This window comes from Neofelis nebulosa, chromosome 8, assembly GCF_028018385.1.
Source record: "Neofelis nebulosa isolate mNeoNeb1 chromosome 8, mNeoNeb1.pri, whole genome shotgun sequence".
NCBI lineage: Eukaryota > Metazoa > Chordata > Mammalia > Carnivora > Felidae > Neofelis > Neofelis nebulosa.
In genome coordinates this window covers 21,990,085-22,008,210 of record NC_080789.1, presented here as the reverse complement: position 1 = coordinate 22,008,210, position 18,126 = coordinate 21,990,085, and the positions used below count along the sequence as shown (strand labels likewise).

At 34.2% G+C, this 18,126-nt stretch overlaps 1 protein-coding gene across 14 annotated transcripts in view; it reads right to left on the bottom strand.

The window, feature by feature from the left end:
- Positions 1-18,126, bottom strand: part of ANKS1B (ankyrin repeat and sterile alpha motif domain containing 1B) — a 1,084,349-nt gene that overhangs the window by 720,521 nt on the left and 345,702 nt on the right. The window lies entirely within an intron of this gene.

The window sequence follows — 18,126 nt, the reverse complement described above, 5'->3', positions numbered from 1 at the left end:
CTGGAAAGATGGATGGATGGATGCTATAGGAGTTCACGTCACAGGTGGGAGTATCTGAGAAAGGCAGGAAATAATTTCAGAAAAGTGAAAATGGAGTAGAGAAACTTAAGTGGGAGAACAGATATTCCTCTCCATCATCATGGCCAGTAACCTTTTTCAAACCACAAAAATCTTGGACCTGAATGATGATATCAATTGAGGCTTACTACATTCAATATTTTCAGTCTCCTAGCCATTTTCTACAATTTAGCTGAAACACACTTACTAAAGTGAAAATCTGAGTATGGCTTGCCTCTTATAAGTTGCAAGGTTATTCATAACTGGTTACTGCTTACCTCTTCTGATTCACTAGTCAGGTCTCCCCACCTGGAACACTGTGTTTTAACCATATGTTTAGGGTTCCTGGCACATGTGATTTTTTTTTTTACCTCTGGCCCTTTCCACCATGAATACTCTTATTTTTCCTTGTAAAATTCCTAGTGTTCCTTCTGGACTCAGTTTCTACATAAGTTTCTATAGAACTCAGTTTTTACATCATCTTCTTGGGAATAACTAAGTCAGGTCACCTAGCATATACTCTCTCAGCACCCTATATTTATCACAGTTATAACAAAATAACAATTTGTGAAATTTCTGTCTTCTAAAGAGATTACAAACTTCAAAAAGCAAGGCAGCAATCTTTCCCATGACTTCCTCTTCAATATCTATCATAGTGTCTAGCACATAGAAAGTGGTCAATAAATAGTTGTTGATCTAATAACCAAATAAAAATTAATGAGTGAAGCTCTTTAATTCCAATTACATTCTAAGCAAAATGAAGACTGATTCCATGTCTTTCTTATTCATCACTTTATTTCCATTGTCCAGCACAGTGTCTGGGACATGATAAAAGTCTCCCTAAAGAAACAACAGGTGTTGGTAAGGATGTGGAGAAAGGGGAACCCTCTTGCACTGTTAGTGGGAATGCTGGCTGGTGCAGCCACTCTGGAAAACAGTATGGAGGTTCCTCAGAAAGTTAAAAATGGAAATACTGTATGACCCAGCAATTGCACTATTAGGTATTTACTCAAAAGATACAAAAATATAGATTTGAAGGGGTACATGCACCCTGATGTTTATAGCAGCATTATCAACAATAGCCAAGCTATGGAGAAACCCCAAATGTCCATTGACTGATAAATGGATAAAGAAGATGTGGTATATGTTTATATATATAATAACATATATAATATTTTATATTATTTATATTATATATATGTGTATATATCCTCTTACATGCTTTTAGTTTTCTAGATATTGGTATTTCATCATTTATTCATCCAGTTCCTTAAAAATGGAAATTTGGACTGTTACATGCTGGTTTTTTTACTAGTACAGTGTTATAATTAATACTTCTATGCATGTTGAATGAGAGTTTCTCTAGAATTCATACCTAAGTGTAGAATTGCTGAGTTCACAAAATTACGCCAAAATGCCCATACAAAAATATTTACTGCAGTACTGTTTACAAAGCCACAAATTGGGAATAGTCAAACTGTATCTATCAATAACAGAACAGACATATACATTTTAATATATGTATGCAATGCAACTAAAGAGAATGGGATAGATATACATGTACTGATATAAAAGGATGCCTCAAATTGATTGCTCAGTGAAAAAAATCAAGTTACAAAACTATGTATAAAATTACCTCAATTTTATGCAAATAAATAACAAAATTAATTTTAAATATATATATATTTCTATATATATAAATATAAATATATTTATATATATAGAAATATATAAATATTATATTAATATTTTTAATAATAATATAAATATATACAGAAATATATATATTAAAATATATATAATATATAATATATATAAATATATATATTAAAATATATATATAATATAAAAAATATATATATTTTAATAATAATATAAATATATACAGAAATATATATATTAAAATATATATATATATATCAATATCAATATATATATATATATATATAGAAAACCAGAGGACAATTTAGGAAATTCATGTTAGTGGTTATCCATGGTATATAAGATGGACTTATATTTTTCTCTATTTTGTATTTCTGTAGTGTTAGGTATACATTATTTTAATCTATGCCTATAACCAGAATAAATATATAAATACAATTTATTCTTATCCTGAAAATGGCACATTTTGATTTTCTGACCATGAATATTCCTTACATGAACTACTTCTTCCACTAATTCCTAACTCATTTCTGGTTTTAGCACAACCAGTCGGAATCTGTGCTTACCTAGATTACTGCATTCTCCTTCCTGCTATGACTTGAGCTTTCTCAAATTTAAAATTAATTACATTTCCTAATACTGCTTTTACCAAGAACCCTTCTGACACTACAACATCATCTTCTCAGGCTGGGATCCTAATTACCTTCTAGACCAATTATGGGATTTCAGGTAAAGAAAATATAATTGTAGAAGTTTAAAGGTATATGCAGCAAAATAGAAAAGTTGCTCTGGAGAAATATTTGTGGAAGCCCAATGAAGTTTCCTTAGGTTGGCATTTACTTGGGTGAATTAACCATTATCTAGTAATTGGACTCTAATTCTTAAAGAATCATAAAACTTAACCTCCTTATTGTTCCAAAATTGATCAGAATGATAGGTACTTATTCAAGCTAATAATGCTCACAAAGAATTATACATATTCCATAATCTGCTATTCACCAGGCACTCTGTGTGAGGAATTGAACACATTGTGGTAAATAAGACAGATAAGCTAAAAGTACAAAATCTCATCAGCTCTAAGTCCGAAACCATATCATCTGAATTCAGGTAGGGATGAGACTTCTGGGTATAATACATTATTCTCAGCTCCTGGAGCACAATTCCTCTTCATCTATGGACTTGTGGAACTAAAGAGACAAGTTATCTGGTTTTCACCTACCCTGATAACAAATAATACTAGGATAGGTATAGGATAATAGCTATCAACATTTCAGTTCAGAAGGGTGGTGGGGCTGGTGGGCTGGAATGTAAGATAAACAAAAAGGAGTCACTGTTCCAAAGCAGTTCTGAAATCCAGTGAACAAATGGGGGGTTCTTGATTAGGCTTCAGAGACTGGGAAAAATTCTCCTAGGCTCTCCCTTTTATTCTCTTAAGTCTCATCCTTCTTGGTTCTGTCTTATGGGTCATGTTTCCTTTTTTATGAAAGGTAGCACATGTTTGTTGCCCAGTAGATTTATTAGCCTGCTTCCTTCCAGTAAAATTTGGGGGATTCAACAGCATCTTTTCCTTTTGTACTATCTCTGTCCCTTTCATACTAAGCTAGCAAATTTTTGCTGATATAAATTTCTCAAGAACTTTGTGAATCTTCCATGGATTTCCCAGGGATTCACTCCAGTAGAGAAAAGCCATATCCATGAATGTTTTTAAGATTGTTCCTTTTCTATGTCTTGGCCTCCTGCAGGGATGGCTGAAGGACAATGCCCTTAAGACTCTAGAGGTCCTCTGGTTTATCTAAAAGATCAATGAGGCACACCCTTAATTTCTTGAAAGATGTCTTTGTGTGACTGAATACTATGACATTTTGATGTTTCTGAGGTTTTAGTGAAAAGCTGTATGGCCACACACTCAGCTATTTCTCAATGCCATACTTTTGGCAGCCATTTCTGAATTTTAGCATCTTTTGCCATCTGGAGAGGCTGAGAATTTTCAAAATCGTTCAGTCCAAGTTCACTTTTGTTTAACATTTCTTCCTTTAATCTATCTCTCTCTGTTTGCATGTTATTATAAGCAACAAGAGGAAATCAGACACATCTTTGAAACTTTGCTTGGAGGTCCCCTCAGTTATATATGCAAATTAATATTTCACAATATTTCACATATTATACAATTTCATTAATATTTCTGCCAGGACACAACAAGGATCCCTCTTCCTTCTAATAACATGCTCCTCACTTCTGAGCCCTTAAGGCAGTGTTCTCAAAGTCTAGGTTTCTAAGAGTGTTGATAGTGATTCATGATTTCTTCATTATGCTCCTCAATTTTTTTCCAATAGGCTCTATTGCCCAATCCCAAAGTCACTTCTACATTTTAGGTATATGTTACAGCAGCACGCCTCTCTTGGTACCAAAATCTATACTACTTCTCTATTACTGTGTAGCAAATTACAAAATAACAAAATTATTATTTTCTTCCAGTTTTTGTGACTCAGGAGCCCGTGCATGGCTTAGATCAGTCCTCTGCCCAGAGGACTGCATTCAAAGTATCAGCTGGGCTACAGTTGTGTGATTCTCATCTAGAGCTTAGGGATCTCTTCTAAGCTCATTCAGGTAATTGGAAGAATTTTGTTTCTTACAACTCTAGGAGTGAGGCTCTCTGTAAAAGCTTATGTGCTTAGGTTAAGCTCATCCAGTAAAATATTACTTGATTAACTTAAAGTTAACTGATTAGGAGCCTTAGTTACATCTGAAAATCCCTTTATATGTATATACACCTTTGAGTTGGGAAGAAAATTATGATGTCACTCCCCACTCCCCCATCATGTCACTCATACACATATATACACAAACACATATCTAGTTGTAGATCATAAAGTTTTCCTTAAATACATCTTTATGGTTTTCTGACTTTCTCCAAGTGATGCTAAACAGCCTTGGTTTAGCAGCAGTGAATGTTGGTGGTAGAACTCCAAAGAAAGAGGATAAAGAGGTGTCTAAAAGATTCTCAATGAAGTAGTAGGAGACATTCAGAAAAGAGGAGGGGTCTTCATCAGACACTCATGGATAGATAAACTCATCAGAACCAAGACACTGACATACTATAAAGAGCAGCCAATCAAACTGTAGTCTTAATGGAACAGAAACTTCAATGGGAAGGCTTTCCTAAGATGTTATTAGAGAATATAACTGTTCATATCCTACACTTTAACTCATCAAGAAATGATAATCAGACAAACCTTCCAGGAAAAAGCTTATGAACTGAGATGGAGCTTAATCTGGAGATGAACAGAGGCCTTTAAGGCAACCTGAGGCACACACACCTGAGCCCCCCACCTTCTTCCAAGTTTGGTTCTCAGACTTGACAACAAGGACAACTTATTCATACAGACCAAGATCCACTGGTTAAATGGAATGACAGTCCTATTGCATTAGTTTCCTGTTGTTGCTATGGACAACCTACCATAACTTATTGGCTTTAAAAACACAAATGTATTATTTATAGTTCTATTTGTCATAAGTCTCACTGGACTAAAATCAAAGTATCCTTAGGGCTGTATTCCTTAAGGAGGCTCCAGGAGAATTTATTTTCTTGCCTTTTCCAGCTTCTAGAAGTGAACTGCACTCCTTGGCTCATGGTCCCTTCCTCTACCTTCAAAGCCATCAGCATAGCATCCTCAAATCTCTCTCTCATTCTGATATTCCTATGTCCATTTTATAAGGGCATTTGTGATTACATTGGTCCCACCTAGATAGCCCAGGATGATATTCTCATCTCAAAATCCTTAGCTTAATCACATCTACAAAGCCCCTTTTGTCATGTAAGGTAATATTTCACAGGTTTTGAGAATTAATAATGTGGACATCTTTGAGAGCCATTATTTTATTTACCATACCTGTCAAATGCCGTCTTAATAATCAAATTTGATCAGTTCATTTGGCTGCTGACAAAATGCTCAGTAACGTGTTAATGAGTTTGCTTATAATGTTTATTTATTTTTGAAGGAGAGAAAGACAGAGTGTGAGTGAAGGAGGGGCAGAGAGAGAGGGACACACACAGAATCTGAAGCAGGCTCCAGGCTCTGAGCTGTCAGCACAGAGCCCGACGCAGGGCTCAAACTCACAAACCACGAGATCATGACCTGAGCCGAAGTCGGACGCTTCACCGACTGAGCCACCCAGGCGCCCCTTAATGAGTTTGCTTATAACGTTTCATTTGTAAAATATTTCTACAAATATTTATATTCTCTGAAAAAATTAGTAAAGGGATAGTAATTAACAAATTCTGTTAGCTAACAGAAAGTGTTAAGAAACATCATGTTCTTAAGGAGTTGCTTCAAAGCAATCACAAGGCATCTAATCTATTCATATATTTGTCATTTAAGGTAAGGAGATTATCTTGATGAGTACTGAGTAATATACAGAATTGTTGAATCACATTTTGTACACCTGAAACTATTAAAACATTGTATGTTAACTACCCTGGAATGAAGGGAGAGTGAAAGACTACACACATTTACACTTATTTTAAATAAGCATATATTTTCAGCATAAAAAAATAAAGGGGAAAGTAGTTTTATTATAGTCATTTTCAAATATGAAAACTAAAGCATAAAATGAGTTAAGTGGCTTTCCCCAGATCAGTCAGGGAGGAATACTGGAGGATCATGAACAGAACTCAGCTTTCCCTATTTCCATTCAGTAGTTTGAAAGGCTAGGAAAAATGGTTACAATGATTCATAGTGATTATCTAGTGTTTTCTTTCCCAAAGCAGTGCAAATCAGAAAGAAAAATAATTATAAAGATATTAATATGCCTTTGGCTATTTTCTTGGAGGGTTTTTTGTGTGTGTGTGTTGTTTTTTGTTTTTCATTTCATGATTTCAATAAAGCTCTAAAGAAGTACAGAGAACATGTTCCAACCTGTTCAGGAAATCTACTCAAACTTGAGTTGTCAAAATTTGTTGATTTTTTTTTTACCATTTATGTATTTATTTTTGAGAGACAGGGAGTGAATGGTGGAGGGGCAGAGAGAAAGGGAGACACAGAATCCAAAGCAGGTGCCAGGCTGTTAGCGCAGAGCCTGACACAGGGCTCGAACCCATGTACTGCGAGATCATGACCTGAGCCAAAGTCAGACATTTAATCAACTGAGCCACCCAGGCACCCCTCAAACCTGAGTTGTTTTAGTTGAATTTCAAATAGGTTTGAAAGATCTTAAATAAACATGACTTTAAAATTTAAAAACATACGTCACTAACTTAACTGGTAGATACAAGCAAAAAGCAGAGTAATAATACATGTACTGTCTGAGGGCTTTAATTATAAGCACTCCATCAGAACAATGCAGCTAGCACCTGTGCTGCCTTGTGGAAAGGGCTGGAAGTCAGAATTTGGATGAAATCTCAATTCTTCCACATCCATCACCTGTGTAACTTGGAGCAGCCAACCACCCTCTCAGATTCCTTATACTGAAAATAAGAGCTATCTTAGAGAGTTGATGTAAAGATTAATTTATGTAAAATACCTGGTATATAAAAGCATTTGATAACTTGCTACTTAGAAAAAACCTAAAATATAGGAATAGACTACCCTGCTAAAAAATGTTTGGAGTGGATACTCTTATGTGCTGCCCAGATTCCAGTTCAGGAAGGAAGGATCTATTCTCCAACCTGTTGACAGTGCTACTGATGTAAAGCTATTTGTTGTCAGCCCCTCTGAGGACTGCCTTGGCTGAAGACAGCCTCCTCACCCACTGCCCACCCGATTCCAGCGTCACTAGCTCCCAGTGACTGACTGATCAGATGGTCCATCATCCCTGATTATAATTTTCCAGAGGGTTGGCTGTGGTCTCTGTTAAGACAGCTTACCATCTCAACTTCTCCCTCTATCCAGTCCTGTCTCCTTTCTTTCACTTCACTTCCACATGTGTTGATCTCAACAGTACTCTCTGTAAGTCTCCTATTCCTTAGTCATTATTGGGAGTTGGTTTCCCAGGGAGCCTCACCCAGCAACAATGTTGCTCAGCCTCTCCTATGGACCTTGCCATCACCATTCCCCATAAGGACACAAATACACATGACACACCCATACACTGTTAGATTGCTCTTGCAGGGATTGCAAAGTAAGGATTCTTAAACCATGAACATTACTTCTGCTGTTGTTTACCAAGAAGCCAGAAATGTACGAGCCCTCTGCCATAGATCTATTTTCCTCTTTCTGAACATCTTTCACTCACTAGTTCATGTAAAGATTCAGCCTATTACATTGGAAATGTTGTTTATCTCACAATTGAGGAAATTTTAATATGATTTGTAGAGTGAGTGATATTAATTAGTAATTATTGTTGTCTGGGATTTGCTTCAAAAAAAGAGGATAAATCAAACACAATTGGCAAAATGTTGATCGCTGATGAAGCTGGATGATTGGTACATGAAACTTTATTACACTATTTTCTCTACTTCTGTATGTGTTTGAATTTTCAATAACAAAAATTGAATAGTAATATGCCTCATAAAAGTACATATAATACATAATACTGTAATAATAAATTTTTAAGATAAGTTTAATAATATATCTAAAGTCTCTTCTTCTTATATTAAGCAAATAAATCTATCAAAATATGAAAAAAATTAGATTTTCCAAAGTAGATAAAATAGAGCTTGTTAGGCATCTTGCCAAGTAGTTCTCAAATTTATTTTTAAAAATTGCTGAGGCTTTCCTTAAAAGCAAACCCCATACGGCATTGCAAACTAAATTTATATTTTAAGAGATTTTTAAGAAATTTATGTTTCATTTTTAAGTACAGTATATATCTGTGCATTGTACAGACTTTTAGATTATGAAGACTTTATTATGTAATAGCAAATTATTGCAGTTATAAAATCTCAACTTTCATTTTTTTAAGTTACTTATTTTGAGAAATAGAGAGAGAGAGAGAGAGTGCAAGTTGGGGAGGGGCAGAGATAGAGGGAAAGAGAAAATCATAAGCCAGCTCCCTAGAATCAGCAAGGCAGAACCTGATGTGGGGCCCAAACTCAGGAACCTGAACTCAGGAACCATGAAATCATGACCTGAGCCGAAGTGGGATGCTTAACCAACCGAGGTCAGTGAGGCACCCCTAAAATCTCAGCTTTCTAAATGTCTTTTTTCAAAACAATGCATGTGAGTTATTATATGATTATATGATTATTATATGATTATATGATTATATGACTGAATCACTCCACATTCAGTCTGTGTGGAGTGGTATTATTCCTATTTAAGTCTCAAATGTTTAAGTATGCTATGATGAGGAAACATAGAAGTGCCCAAATATACTACACAAACATGTTTCTTATCTTTGTATTCTTTTACATTTCATGGTCTTTTGGAATTTTGAAGTCCCATTTATTTGAGGTGATTTGATCCATCACAGGGGAATGCCACCACCTGGAAAATGATTTTTCTCAAAGGGATGTGATCATTGCAGTAATTATAGAGCTGATCAAAGGGCTTTCTGTAGCTAGGTTATAATTATATCCAAGTATAATAAGATTTGGTGGACCTGAAACAAAAAGAAGGGAATGGAGCATTCTACAGACAAACACATAAGTGGTATGAATTAGAAGTTAGTCTAATAGCCTGTGAAAGCTGAATTTTCACAGCATTTTACCTAGCTCTTTGGACTACCCACAAGTAAGCAAATAATACCCAAATATGCATAAAATATATCCATGTGGAGCCCAGTCCTTAGGGAACATGATGCATTTGAGGAGAATCTGGTATAAAATAAAATAGAATGAGATAAGATGACAATTAGGAAAATTAGATTCTAATCCTAGATTTATCACTAACTAGCTCTATGACTTGAGCACTTTTACCTCTCTGTTTCTCCAACAGCCTCCAACTGAAGGCTCCTTATAGTTATTATATTCTAAGATTTAGGAATCAAGTATTATACTTTTAAAAAAATTAAGTTTATTCATTTTGAGGGACAGAGTGAGAGACCACAAGCAGAGGAGGGGCAGAGAAAACATAGAGACAGAATCCCAAGCAGGCTCCATACCATCAGCACAGAGCCTGATGCAGGGCTTGAACTCAGCAACTGCGAGATCATGACCAGACCCAAGATCAAGACTCCCATGCCCAAATGACTGCACCACCCAGGTGCCCCTCAAGTATTATACTTACAATGTTAATAAGCAATCATAAAAATTTTCAGCAATTGGGGGCACCTGAGTGGCTCAGTAGGTTGAGCATCCAATTTAATTTTGGCTCAGCTCATGATCCCAGGGTGATGGGATCAAGCCCTGTGTCGGCTCAGTGCTGAGCGTGGAGCTTCCTTAAGATTCTTTCTCTCTCTCCCTCTGCTCCTTCCCCCCCCAACTCTCTGTCTCTCTCTCTCTCTCAAATAAAAATTAAAAAATGTTTTCTCAGCAATTGGATTAAAATAATCTTCAATAAAAATTAAATAAAAATGTCAATGGAATTGTTCCAAAATGTGAAAATAAATGTTATTCATTATATTAAGTTTCCAAACATATATGTTCTGTTTTCCATACTACATTTTCCTAAAATTTTCTGAAGGAACATGATATTGACCTTAGGCCACGCAATTCAATGGGTGCTCTGCAAATCTGACTCTAAAGAAACTTGATAACTCAAATATGTCACATAAGTTTATAATTTAAATCAATTTTATAATTCTAAAGTATAATTAGTCAAACTTAACAGAGTCTCTAATGCTTAGAAATGTCAGTTTTAACCACAGTGTACAAAATTTGAAGTGCTGCATTCTAGATACTTGTGGGCTTACTCAACAAGGAAACTACTGCAGGCTAGTAAAATAAATATAAAATTTTACACTGTAATATAATTTTGAGGTAACATTAAAATGGTAAAATTCAGGTGATAAGTTATCCAAGATAACTGTAGATACATGTAATTATTGTTATAAAAAGTTATTGTTATAAAAAGTCCTATATCTGTGATAATGGGAATTATAGACATGTAAAGCTTTAACTTATACAAATTATTACATTCCAATATATTAAATATATAATATGTGTCAGGCTCTAATTCTTACAGCATATTTTGAACATGCTATATCATTTAAGTCATAACAACAGAAGTTAGGTATATTACCTCCATCCATTATTATAATCTCCATTTATGGATAAGAAAATTGATCATATAAAACTTTTAAGACAGCAAATAGGTTGCCTTAACCAGACAGAGAGAACATGGTGCTAAGCAAATCAAGCATACTTACTAAAATTCCCATGAGAGAAGCCTTACAATATTAAACAACCATTCATGATAAAAACTCTCAACAAAAGTAGATTTAGAGGGAACATACTTCAATATAATAAAGTTCATATATGACAAACCCACAGCTAACATCATACTCAATGGTGAAAAACTGAAGAGCTTTTCCTCTAAAGTCAGGAACAAGACAAGAATGTCCACTCTCCTGACTTTAAAAAAAAGGTTTATTTATTCATTTTGAGACAAAGAGAGCAAGACAGCAGGGGGAGTGCAGAGAGAAGAGGGAGAGGGAGAGAGAATCCCAAGTAGTCCTGTTACTGCCAACACAGAGCCCAATTCGGGGCTTGAACCCAAGAATCATGAGATCACGAGCTGAGCCAAAACTAAGAGTCAGATGCTTAACTGATTGAGCCACCCAGGTGCCCCAGGTATGTCCATTCTTCTCACTTTTATTCAATAAAGTAATGGAAATCCTAGCCACGGCCATAAGACCAGAAAAAGAAATAAGAGGCATCCATACTTGTAAAGAAGTTAAACTGTTTCTATTTTCAGATGACATGACAATATACACAGAAAACCCTAAAGATTCCACCAAAAACTATTAATAGTAGTAACTGGACTCAGTAAAGTTGCAGGATATTAAATTAACACCCAGAAAACAGTAGTGTGTTATAAACTAAGAACAAAACAACAGGAAGAGAAATTAAGAAAACAATTCCATTTACACTTACACCAAAAAGAATAAAATACTTAGGAATAAACTTAACCAAGGAGGTGAAAGCTCTATACTCTGAAAACTATAAAACACTGATGAAAGAAACTGAAGATGACACAAATAAATGGAAAGATAGTCTATGCTCATGGATTAGAAGAATTAATATTATTAAAATGTCCATATTACCCAAAACAATCTACAGATTCAATGCAATCTCTATCAAAATACCAACAGCATTTTTTTTCACAGAACTAGAACAAATAACAAAATTTGTATGGAACCACAAAAGACCCCAAATAGCCAAAGAAATCTTGAAAAAAATTTAACAAGGTTGAAGGTATCACAATTCCAGATTTCAGAATATACTGCACAGCTGTAGTAATCAAAACAGTATGGTACTGGCACAGACACAGAGATAAATGACACAATAAAAATGTTAAATATAAACCCACACTTATATGGTCAGTTAATTCATGAAAAGGGAGGCAAGAATATATAATGGGGGAAAGACAGTATCTTCATTAAATGGTGCTAGGAAAACTGGACAGCTACATGCAAAAGAATGAAACTGGGCCACTTTCTTACATCATACACAAAAATAATCTCAAAATGGATTAAAGACATAAATGTTGAACCTGAAACCATAAAAATCCTAGAAGAGAATGTAGATGATTTCTTTGACATCAGCCATAGCAACATTTTCTAGATAGCTCTCCTGAGGTAAGGGAAACAAAAGCAAAAATAAACTATTGGGACTAAATCTAAATAGAAACCCTTTGCACAGCAAAGGAAACTATCAGCAAAATGAAAAAATAACCTACCGAAGGGGAAAAGTTATTTATAAATGATCTATCAATTAGAGTTAATACCAAAAGATATAAAGAACTTATACAACTCAACACCAAAAACCAAATAATCTAATTTTAAAAAATGGGCAGAGAACCTGAATGGATATTTCAAAGACATATAGCTGGCAAACAGAGACATGAAAAGATGCTCAACATCAATCATCATCAGGGAAATGCAAATCAAAACCACAGTGAGATATCTTACACCTGTTAGAATGGCTAGAACAAAAAAGACAAGAAATAACAAGTATTGGTGAGGATATGGAGAAAAAGGAATCCTTGTGCACTGTTGGTGGGTATGTAAATTGGTACAGCCACTGTGGAAAATAATGTGAATGTTCCTCAAAAATTAAAAATAGAAATACCATATGATCTAGTAATTCTACTACTGGGTATTTACCCAAAGAAAATGAAAACACTAATTCAAAAAATATATGCACCCTTATGTTTATTACAGAATTATTAACAATACCCAAGATATGGAAGCAACTTGAAGGTCAATTGATAGATGAATGAATAAAGATGTAATGTGAAGTACACACACACACACACACACACACACACAATATTACTCAGCCATAAAAAAGGATAAGATCTTGCTACCTGCAACAACATGGAGGGACCTAGAGGGTATTATGCTAAGTGAAATAAGTCAGACTGAGAAAGACAAACACCATATGGTTTCACTTATATGTGGAATCTAAAAAACAAAACAATGAATAAACAAACAAACAAACAGAAAGCAGAATCAGACCTGTAAATGCAAGACCAAACTGATGGTTGCCAGAAGGAAGAGAGGTGGGTAGATGGGCAAAATGGGTGAAGGTGAGTAGAAGACTTTGGTTCCAGTTATGGAATAAAAGTCATTGGAATAAAAGCCTCAGCATGGGGAATAGAGTCAATGGTATGGTGACAGTGTGTGATGACAGACAATAGCTACATTTGTGGTGAACTTACCATAATGTATATAGAGAGATGTTAAATCAGTATGTTGTATACCACATATGCACGTAACACCTGTATATGAACTATACTCAAATAAAAGAAATTTTTTTAAAGAGTGAAATCTTAGCCAATAAATCATAATAGATATTGAAATGATATTTAGGCCCAAATACATTTTCATTACCTAATATAGCTTTGCTTATCCTTAATTTATTGATGCAGTAGATTATACTGATTGATTTTCTGGTGTATAACTAGCCTTCTATTCCTAGAATAAATTCTACTTAGGTCATAGGCATTATCCTTTGATTAAACTGCTATACTCTCTTATGTAATATTGTACCTAAACATGTGTAGATATGTGAAAAAGTTCATTGTTTAAAATTTTGGCACTATATTAATTGGGTTTAGATGTCAGTATTAAACTCGTTTCATACAATAAAACTATATTTTTCTATATCCAGGAATAATTTAGAATTTATAATATAGTGATGTTCACTTGTCACAATCATTCTCTTTTTTCTTTATTGTACTTACCTGGCAAATCCCTATCCTGGCTAAATCTAACTCTCTGACTAAAACAAAACAGAGCAACTTAACATGGTTTGGAGAAAAATTATTTTCCACTCCTCAAGGTGACTCTTTCATAGCATCTTCTTTTTCCTCCAGCACACCATTTCCCACATCAGTCTCAATAAATGGTCATGTTATTATTTCGTTGAAAAAAATAAAATCAAAATAAAACCTCTTTAGAGCAAGGAAAATTATCAGGGATAAAGAGGAACATTACATAATGATAAAGGGGTCAATTCTCCAAAAAGGCCTAACAATTTTTTATTGTGTATGCACTTAAAAATAGAGTATCAAAATATATGAGGTAAAAACTGATAGAAATACAAGGAGAAATAAATGCACTAACTATTATATATGGAGACTTCACAACACTCTCTAACAGAAATGGACAGAGTCAGCAGGAGAAAATCAGTAAGGAGTGGATGAACTCAATAGTACTATCAACCAACTGTATATACCAGACATCTATAAACAACTTCATGCAACAATAGAATACACATTTTTCTCAAGCTCACATGGACTTCCATCAAAACAGACTACATTTTAAGCCATAAAACGTACTTTAAAAAATTTGTAAGAATAAAAATCACACAATATCTGCTCTAAGATTACAATGGCTCAAACTAGAAATCTATAAAAGAAAAATAGCTGGAAAATCCTCCAAATATTTGGAAATTATACAACACACTTTTAAATAACATATAGAGGGGTGCCTGGGTGGCGCAGTCGGTTAAGCGTCCGACTTCAGCCAGGTCACGATCTCGCGGTCCGTGAGTTCGAGCCCCGCGTCGGGCTCTGGGCTGATGGCTCGGAGCCTGGAGCCTGTTTCCGATTCTGTGTCTCCCTCTCTCTCTGCCCCTCCCCCGTTCATGCTCTGTCTCTCTCTGTCCCAAAAATAAATTAAAAATGTTGAAAAAAAAAATTAAATAACATATAGATCAAAGAAGAAATCTTGAGACATTTCAAAATACTTTGAACTATATGTAAATGAAAATACAACTTATCAAAATTTGTAGGCTTCAGTGAAAGCAATAGGTAAAGGGAAATTTATACTATTGAATGCATACATTAGAAAAAAGAAAGATATAAAATCAATCATCTAAGATTCCACCTTAGGAAACTAGAAAAAGAATAGCAAGTTAAAGCCAAAGTAAGCAAAAGAAAAGATATAATAAAGACTGGAGCAGAAATCAATGGATATTAAAATAGGAAATCAATAGAGAAAATCAACAAAATCAAAAGCTGGTTCTCTAAAAAAAAATCAATAAAATAGATGGCTTGTAGCTTGGTTAACAATTTTTTTTAAAAAAGGACAAAAATTACTAAAATAATATATGAAAGAGATGACATCACTACAGATGGAACATCAAAAGTATAAACAAGGAATACTATGAATTACACTATGCCCACAAATTTGATAACCTAGATAAAATGGACCAGCTCTTTGAAAGACACAACCGGCCAAAACTCACAAAAGAAGAAATAGACAATCAGAATAGACTTGCATGTATTAAAGAAATTGAATTACTAATTAATAATATCCCAAAACTAAAGGACTAGGCCCAGAATGGGTTCATTGGTGAATTCTCCCAAATATTTAGGAAGAAATCAAACCAATTCTCTATAATTTCTTTTAGAAGACATAAGGAGAGATAATACATCTAACTCATTCTATGAGACTAGCATTGTTCTAATACCAAAAACAGGCAGAAACAGAACAACAACAAAAGCTAAAGACCAATAATGTCATGAACACAGTTGCAAAATTCCTCAATAAAATATTAGTAAATCAAATGCAAAAATGTATAAAATGAATTATACACCATAACCAAGTGGGATTTATCCCAGGCAAGGCCAGTTCAACATTTAAAAGGCAATTAATGTCATCCATCATATTAACAGGCTAAGGAAGAAAAATCAGATGATTATATCAATAGATATAGAAAAAGCATTTAATAAAATCCAACATCCACTTTTAATAAAAACTTTCAATAAAGTAGAAATGGAAGAAAACTTCCTCAACTTTATAATGAATAGTTACAAAAAACCTACAGCTAATACACTTAATGAAAAACTCAAAACTTGCCCACTAAGGTAACAAACAAGGCAAGAAAGACCTTCACATCACTGTTTTTCAACATTGTACTAGAAGCCCTTGTCAATGTAATTAGGCAAGAAAATAAAAATAAGTTATATAGATTTAGAAGGAAGAATTAAAACTGTCTTTGTGGGCATCTTGGTAGCTCATTTGGTTAAGTGTCCGACTCTTGATCTCAGCTCAGATCTTGGTCTCAAGGTCATGAGTTCAGGTTCTGAGTTAAAAAAAAAAACAAACTATTTTTGTTTGCAAATGACATGATTATCTATGTGGAAAATCCAAAAGAACTGACAAAAAACTCCTGGAACTAATAAATAATTATAGCAAGGTTGCAGGATACAAGGTTAATATATAAAAGTTAACTGCTTTCCTATATAGCAGCAATAAACAGTGGAATTTGAAAGTAAATACATAAAACCATTTACATTAGCATTCTCCAAAATGAAATACTGAGGTATAAACCTAATATGTATAAGATCTGTATGAGAAAAAAATACAAAACTCTGATGAAAAAATCAAAGAAAAACTAAAGAAATGGAGAAATATTCTATGTTCATGGATAGGAAGACTCAACATTAACAAGATATCAGTTCTTCCTAGCTTGATCCATAGATTTAACATAATCCAAATCAAAATTTCATCAAACTATCTTGTGAGTATCAATAAACTGATTCCAAAGTTTAATTGAAGGGGCAAAAGACCCAGAATAGTCAACCCAATATTGAAAGAGAAGAACAAAATTGGAGGGCTGATATTATACAGCTTTACTGTAAAGTTAGGGGCACCTGCATGGCTCAGTCGGTTAAGTGTCCAACTTTGGCTCAGGTCATGATCTCGCGGTCCATAAGCTAGAGCCCCACATCAGGCTCTGCACTGACAGCTCAGAACCTGGAGCCTGCTTCGGATTCTGTCTGTCTGTCTCTCTGTCTCTCAAAAATAAATAAAACATTAAAAAAATTTTTTTAAGTTATAAAGTTAATAAAGAAGTCGAAGAAGACCATATGGTATCCATGAAAACAAGACAAATAGAATAGAGTAGAATAGAAAGTCCAGAAATACAACCATATAAATATAATCAACTGATCCTTGACATAGAAGCAAATGCAACAGAGTGGAGCAAAGGTAGTCCCTTCAACAGATTGTGCCAGAACAAATGGACATCAACATACAAAAAAATGAATCCTAACACAAACTTTGTACCCTTTCCAAAAATTAAATCAAGATGGATCATAAACCTAAATATAAAACAGAAAACTAAAAACCTCCTAGAAGATAAAATAGGAGAAAATCTAAATGACTTAGGGTTCAGTCATGACTTCAAACAAACAAATAAACACCAGAGGCATAATCCATGAAAAAAGAATTAATAAGCTGATTTCATTAAAGTAAAACAATGAGATACCACTACATACCTACTAGAATGGCCAAAATCCAAAAGACTGACAACACCAAATGCTGAGAAGGATGTGGAACAAATAGGAACACGCATTAATTGCTGGTGGAAATGCAAAATGGTACAGCCACTTTGGAAGGCAGTTTGGCAGTTTCTTATAGAAGTAAACATATTCTTACCATGTGATCCAGCAATAGTGCTCCTTGGTATTTACCTAAGGGAGTTAAAAACTTATGGTCCACACAAAACCAAATTGTGCTATACCCATAAAAAACAACACTACCAAGTAACAAAAAGAATGGACAACTATCAAATGGGTGAATTTCAAAAACAATATGCTAAATAAAGCCAAGATCCAAAGAAATGCACACTATATGATTCTATTCATATGAAAATCTAGAAAATGTTTAGCTATAATGAAAGCAAACCTCAAAGAACGTTTAAAGTCTTGGCACAAAGGGGATTGACTGCAAATATGCATAAGGAAACTAATTCAAATGATAGGAATATTCTATATCTTGATTGTGTTGGTAGTAATATAGTACATACTTGTGAAAACTCATCAAATTATATATTACAATATATTAATTTCA